We start from the raw sequence: 8,001 nt of genomic DNA, 5'->3' as shown, positions 1-8,001 counted from the left end.
TTCCCGCCCAATTAAACTAAATGTCTGTGTTTTAATGATAGGAAGGTAATCAATCTAATGTATCGATAAAAAGCTGTATGCCTCGCAGAGCTATGAAAAACTACGTAATAACGTCAGAACGTAAACAATGGGATACAAGTGTTCACGGTTCCTGGTACTAGCACACTTTGCCTAGCCTAGAAAGAAGTAACTGGCTCCAAATGGACTTCACGTTTTGTTAGGTGAAGCAGAAGCCTGAGAACCGTGTTTGGGGACCCACCACGGAAAAGCATTGTATGAAATAATGACATTCTCTGACTTCCCTCCTTTGGCTGCTCTGCTCTGCTCTCGGCAAGCCTTGCATCCACAGAGCCACTGAATGGCAAGCAATGATTCTAGCCCAACGTTTGTAAACTTGAGGTTCACAGGCTGTATGTGGCCAACAGGTATGCTTTGCTTATTTTGGACGGTATCGGCTGCCTTTTATGGTTGAAAACAAAAACTGACTTAGTTGCCAACATTTAAAATAAGATATTTTACATAAAAATCCAGATTACCAACTTCTCTTGAAAATGTTGAAGATCTAGTAACACTGGGTTTATATTCTTGCGTGGCCACATTGCCTAGAATTGGGTTGTTCTTTTATTCCTGTTTGCCGTGATCCCCACTATTCATTATCGATTCCCTGACACTAGTTGGATTTCATTTGAACATTATCACCTGTGTGCTGTATTGTGCTAAGTCAATCCCTGATACTAAGTGAACGTTGTTGATTGCCTACTCAGCATCCATTTCCCCTCTCACCTTCTTAATAGAACACAACCAGGATTTTATTCATATGGTTATTTATATCCATTTAGACCCCTTCATTCTATATGTCTTGAAGGAAGCTGACTTCACTTCCATCTCCAAGGATTGTCTTAATTTAAATAGTAAGTCCTATTCCCCAAGCCAAAGTCCTAGTCTAAACAGTGGATAGTTTAATCAGGGTGAATTGCTTGGAATACTAGGACTGAAGCAGTTTATTTATCTTCTGAATTTCTTGTGAGGCCTGAAACTGTTGGAGCCTTCTTGCTACCCGGCTTGATAATGAAACCAACACAGAGATGAAAGAGAATCTCAGGGATGTTAAATAACAAAACTCTGAGTAAATATTAAAGATCTAATTAGCTTTATTGAATGATTCATGAATTGGGCAGCATCCCACTTAGCAAGTAGAGGGGAGCTCTAAAAGGCTATAGAAAGGGAGAGGTTTTTAAAGGTAAGGCAAGGAAGTCAAAAACAAAACAAAACATAAAGATCATTTCAGGCTTAGATAATGTATCTCTATGGGATGAAGGGGATCTATGTGCCAGGTTACCTCATCTTCCTTTTGGAGGATGGAAAGAATTACCTCATTGGTGCTGACTGGAAAATTCCACACTGACCAGTTAGGATTACATTCTTGGAGAAGGTTGTAACTGCAGTAAGGTCAGGTATTAAGTCTTCGTTTTAGCACAGGTGATTCCATTTTGGGCCTGTCATTTCTTTTTTTTTTTTTTAATTCATTAATTAATTTTTTTTGGCTGTGTTGGGTCTTCGTTTCTGTGCGAGGGCTTTCTCTAGTTGCGGCAAGCGGGGGCCACTCTTCATCGCGGTGTGCGGGCCTCTCACTATCGCGGCCTCTCTTGTTGCGGAGCACAGGCTCCAGACGTGCAGGCTCAGCAGTTGTGGCTCACGGGCCTAGTTGCTCCGCGGCATGTGGGATCTTCCCAGACCAGGGCTCGAACCTGTGTCCCCTGCATTGGCAGGCAGATTCTCAACCACTGCGCCACCAGGGAAACCTTGTCATTTCTTTTTTAACAGGGAAGTGGCACCAGATCAACTCAGCTAGGACACCCCTACTCCACCCACACTTCAGAGTGCTGAAGAAGATATTGAGAAGAAAGCAGACCTTTATAGAACCTTTCACTTCTCACCATGTAGATAACCAGATTCTCCACTACTGGTGAGATCTATCTTTTCCAAAAGCCACAGTCATCTGACACCTTCCCAATATCCTGTCCTGATCCAAAGAGATAGCCTAACCCTAGAGATTTGGGAAAATGGAATAGATGAAATGGAGGATGTCAGAGACCTCTTTCATTGACCATGTTTCCAATTTCTGATCAGCTACCACATGTTCACAATCGTAATCAAGAGAAAAAAAGAATAACCCTGGAAAAATAATTTTGGCTCTCACTACTAAATGGCAGAACGTTTGCTGTGCTATAAGAATACTTGCTATTTTATACCACTTGTCTTCGAAAGTTCTAATTGCTTGTATCAACAACATTATAATTTAAGTAATATGGTAATAGTCCTTTTTTTAAAGGAGCAAACAGAGTCATAAAGATTTCAAGTGATTTTTCCTAGTTGATTAATATTTCTCAAAGGACCCAAGTCTTCAGCCTTGCTGCCTGTCTTCGTTAAATATACACATCTGCCACCAGGTGGCAGCAGGCAACATGCTTCCACCCCCAGTTCCTCTTGTAAAACTTTGCCTGCAGAGAGTACTGTACTTACATCAGGGTGGGGGTACAGAGCATAATTACAAAGGTGAGTTTTGGAATTTTCATTTCCAGCAGCACAGTATTTGTCACACTGGGCAAATATGAACTTAGGTTTTCATGGCCTTGAAGGGCAAGGTGGGGCAGGAGACAAAGCCCAGGAACTATCAAGGTTGGGTGCCTATTACAGACCCCTCCCCAAAAGAGTAAACTAGATATAACTCTTCTAACATCCAGGGAACTGAAAGAAAATTGTCTGTCTCAAACCTTCGTATAAAGATTTTTGCTGATTGATCAGGAATTCCAGAAGGCACTTAGAAAGAATTTCAAAGAATGCAGAGGGGTGAAGGAAGAATACATAAAGGCCACGGGCAAAGCCAGATAGGAACAAGAGATTGTTCCTTATCGGAGTCTTCAGGAAATAGACTCTGAGATGGAGATTTGTGTGCAAGAGGTTTAATACCTAAGGGAAGTAAAGGAAGCAGGACTGGGGAGAAGGAGAAGTTGGACTGTGTTGCTGTCACAACAAAGGCCTCTACTGGTAGGATGGGTAGCTCTAGAACTGGGAAAGCCTTTCAGAGTTGCCCTGAATTGAGGCAAGGAGGCCAGGCTTTTATACCCCTACATCAGTCAGTCACTGGATGTGGCTATTGGGTGGCCTGGGGAAGGGGGCAGGAGCTTGAACGAGGTGGCTTCCTTCAGCCAAGGGCAAACTCTGGAGGGGAACTCAACTCACTGCTGTCAATGTCCAACATTCCCAGCAGCTGGGGAAAATGAGTTCTTCAGTTCTAATGGGGGGTGGGGAAGATGTTGGCAGCACACCATGACATCCACTGGTTGAGCAAAGGATAGGGTTAATCAGCGCTGGAGGTCCTAGAGCTATGAGAGTTGAAAGAATGTCAGTTTAGTCTTGCTAAGAGACACAGAGGTCGGGGGCTCCCACTTGACTTCTGCAAAAGAAAGTGTGGCGTCTTTGCTGGAAAGTGGTCTAACTCCTAGCATATAGGTACTCCCTTGATCCCTTCAGATGATGGTTTGTATGGAGATTATTGTATTTTACTCTGAAATTATGGCTCTGTTTTTATTCCTGCAGAGATAAAAATGGAAGAAGAGCCCATTTCCCAACACTTCCAATAACCCAGTGCTGTGGACTGAATTGTGCACCCCTCAAACTCATATGTGTCCCCCAATGTGATGGTATTTGGAGATGGGGCCTATGGCAGGAGCAGGGAATCAAAACCATCTGTAAACTTTACAAACAAAATTCCATTGAGATTTTGATATAATGCATTACATTTATAGACTAATTTAGGGAGAAATGAAAATTTTCTAATATTCTTCTCAACCAGGGATATATCATATCTCTCCATTTTCTCAAGTCTTCCTTTATGTTTCAGTAAAATTTCATAGTTTTCTTCTTATAACTCTTTCACATTACTTATTAGGTTTATATCTAGATAGTCCATAGGTTTTGCTACTATTGAGAATAAGACTTTTTAAATTATATTTTCCAATTGTTTGTAAGTGCTGTATAGGACAGTGCTATATTATATATGTATACATGTGTGTGCATATGCGTATATATATATATATATATATATATATACACACACACACACACACATATATATACATATATATAGCTTGTGACTTATTATCTTACAGTACTCTCTTGTTGATTCTCTTGGATTCCTTTTCCTTTTTTTGGGTGGAGAACAACCATATAATCTGCAAATAATAATAGTTGTCGTACTTCCTTTTCAATATGTATACTCCTTTTATCCCTTTTCTTATCTCATTATGTTTTGAAGAGAATGATGATACTGAAGATTCCCTTCCTCATGTTTTTTTCCCCCACCACATGTATTTTCCCACCATGTTTGTTTTCAGTCCATGCCAATCACCTTACATACTGTCTTTCAGAAGTTGACAGCTGAATTTGCTTGTGTGATATGACCCTCATTTATTAATCACCATGCCCCATCTGGGTCACCCATCTAAATCATATCTGTCTTTTAAGGCCCAATTCATATCTCTATTCCTTTGATTAAGACTTTCCAGATCATGTCCCAGACTCTTGCTGCCAAAACTCACCAACTCTGACAATGAAGGTAGTGTTAAAACTTGAAATGCAATGCAAGAAGGAGGCATCCCCTAAGGAAGGCTGGCTGGTTAGCATAAAGATATCTCTCCAGGTGGTATGTAGGTGAAGTCACCTTATTTCCTATTCTGGGGCAAACACAAAACTGATTAGAGTTTTAGGACCCCCAAAGGTGATCAGGGAGTAAAGAAAACACTCATTATCCAAACTTATATGTAGTGTTCTAACAAAAATGACCTTTTGTTAATTATTTCAACAAGACAAGAATTTTCATTCTCTGGCTATTAATTTCTCTTCTTGTAGCTGGTGTGTGCATGAACCCACATTTATAGATAATCAGAAGGCTACTTTGTGAACCTGGAATGAAAACAAGCAGGATTAGATGTATTATTTTTACGGTACATATCAAGAATGGCTGGCTAAATAATGATACAGCTTCACAATGGAAAACATATCTAAATTTATAGTGCTAATATGAAACACCATGACAATATGAATAGTATGCTCTCATTTTCATGAAAAAAATTGAACCATATTTATAATTAAAATTTACTATAATAGTAGAACTTAAATGTTCTCACCACTCCCCCCCAAATTTTTTTTTATAATGCAATAATCATTATCCCAGCCCAGGGTAATTGTGCTTGCTTGTTCAGTTCAACCCCTCTAAGCACAAATTTGGGGCAGTCAGGTTTCCAGGCACAGCTCCCCGTCCCCACCCTTGGAGTTTATAGGAGTCTCAAGAGAATCCACATGGACAGAGGTCAGGCATCTTCCCCAATGAGCAGTCAAGAGTTATGAGATGGATCATTGAACTCCAAAGAATCTATATCATACCATATTCACATTTTGGGTAGGATCTTAATTTCAGCAAAACAACATCAAGTGTCACATCAAGTGTTGTTCAGGTGAAGCTTATTTGACTTTATTTATATTGAGTTTGTAAATATGTTTTGGTTTTATAGCTATATAAGCATAAGGCATTTATACCAAGATTACGTTGATATATTTTTACCAAACATTATAATAAAAATAATTTACGTAAGCACTAGGTGGTCCATGAGAAGTTTATTTTCCTTTAGGCAGGAATCTGTACATTACTTAAGTTTGAAAAATACTATTTATTATTTAATTGTATATATACGTCTTGTGTGGTTCATGATTATTACTTATTTCTAGTCTTTTTCATTCTCTATCTTTTAAATTATTCTGAGATCAATAAAGGAGAATTGATGTCAATATAACTGGCATAGTATATCAATTTAAATATTCATTGATTCTAACAAACTACATGTATTAAGATGTTACTCACATTCATTTGGATATATTCAGTTACTAATTTCTGGGGCTTGAAGTCATGTGGCCAAACTTAGCTGAAAGGAGGTCTTGTAGTAGTAGTATCAATATATGGCCAGGACCCCATGGATGTTTAGAATCTTGCCTTATTGGCACTCCTTCTCCACCTCAGAGGAAGAATAAGGCTGACAACACTGATGACTAACTCCGTTACAGTTACTACAGAGTTGTGAAGTCAGCCAAGACTCCCTCCAGCATCCCAGCTCTTGTAAAGTCCTCAAAGCTGTGTTCCTACTCCCATCACCTCGTGATACCTCAGCCAACTCTCTTCTCTCTTCTCAGAACCTCAGGAAACACTCTGACCTTGCACATACACATACTGACTATTGTGGATTTAAGCTGATGTGTTACCTGTCACAAGTGACTCATTCACATTTGCAGTTTGCTTGCTTGATCTTTACTGTAGGATGATGGTAATATTTCCTGTTGGAGACATTTATAAAGCAGGAGACACATGATCTTATTTGGAGCAGGTGGGAGAGAGTTCAGATGACATCCCTTCCCTATTCTTCCTCCCAAGCATAGTCTGGTAGGTAACCTTTCCCCTTCATATGGATTAAGTTGTTATGCCTTACTTATTGAACTAAAACCTCTGTGAACAAAGAAAGAACAAAGGGTGTCACTTATCATCCAGTTATACAAAGGGTTAAGTCAAAACCCACTGCAGTTGCCCAACAACAGTGCAGCCTGAAGGGAATCAAGATGGAAAAACAGGATGAAGCATTTTGTGCTTTGGAATGTGTCCCTAGATAGTTAAGATACGTATCTGAGGAAGAACTTCAAGGATCCCAGGTTCTTGCATCTTCCCATACACAGAAAAGCACTAAATTCATTAACTTGAGATATCTTTTCTTTGTGATTAGCAGTAATCTTTTACAAAGATATGTGCTTGACTACATGTATTTCCTAGCCCCCAAAATTCATGTATGTACTGGCTCCTCCCCTACCTCTTTGGAGCCGTTCCTCAGAGCTGCCGCCCAGGCTCTCATCCTCAGTAAGTTCCCTCAGTAAAACTGAAACAACTTTTAGATTGTATGTTTTTCTTTCAGTGGACAGTTTGGGTGACCATGAAGGGAACTGAGCAGATTTCTCTCCTTCAACTGAGCTCTATGAGGATCCAGAGCCTTGGTACCAGCAAGGGCCCCTTGTACCCATCTACCTCCTCAGGGAGTCCAGACACCTGGGTATATCTTTCCTGGGTCTCAGACCTCCCATATTGGTTGATAATCTTGAGTTTTATCTGGTGGTTGATAAACTCCTTGCTGTAAGGAGTAGGGTTTCCTTGAACTTCAGGCTGTTCAGGAAAGAGGTACCCTCTTTGGCTTGTTGACCAGTGAGAGAATTCTCTTTGGTCTCTGCCATCTGAAAGGTATGCATATGGTGTACATTTGGCAGCCAATCAAATACACTGGGATTCCAGACAGTCTCTTTGTCTGGCCATGCCAGCTCTCAGGAAAATTTGTCATAAGGGGTCCCAGTCCACAAGGGGCCCTTTGTCATTTCAATCTTCATTGCATCCACCTGTACAACAAAGACCTTTTACTTTCCAGACTTTTTTTTGAAGGGGAGTAAACTTCCTAGATCTTGTAAGGGCTACATCCTTTGCACTCTCTTGTAGGGACACCTCTTGTGTGTTGTTGATTTGAGTTGCTATTAAGATCCTCTAGATGAGGGACCCTTTAAATTGTAATAAACTAATAAAATGGAAAATTTTTAGAGAGCTCTCATCATGAATAACTGCTTATTGGTACCTATGGAAAGACCAAATTAAAAGGTGGATACAAAGACATATAATGGCTAACCTTAAGAACTCCCTTATTTTAAACAAACAAACAAAATGGTTTGGGAAGACTTACTGAAATTGTGATCTCACCTTCCCCTCAATGGGTCTTACATATGTTAATAAAAAATATTAAGTTAATGCTAATTAGGTTAGTTAACAAGGGAATAAAAAGCTGAGAGGAAAGTCAAGAGACTCTTCCCAACAAGGTGGAAAATTTTAAAAGGACTTGTCCCAGCAGAATGGAAGTCTTTAAA

The sequence above is a fragment of the Balaenoptera ricei genome, chromosome 6, assembly GCF_028023285.1.
Source record: "Balaenoptera ricei isolate mBalRic1 chromosome 6, mBalRic1.hap2, whole genome shotgun sequence".
Taxonomy (NCBI): domain Eukaryota; kingdom Metazoa; phylum Chordata; class Mammalia; order Artiodactyla; family Balaenopteridae; genus Balaenoptera; species Balaenoptera ricei.
Note: the sequence above shows the minus strand (reverse complement) of the source record.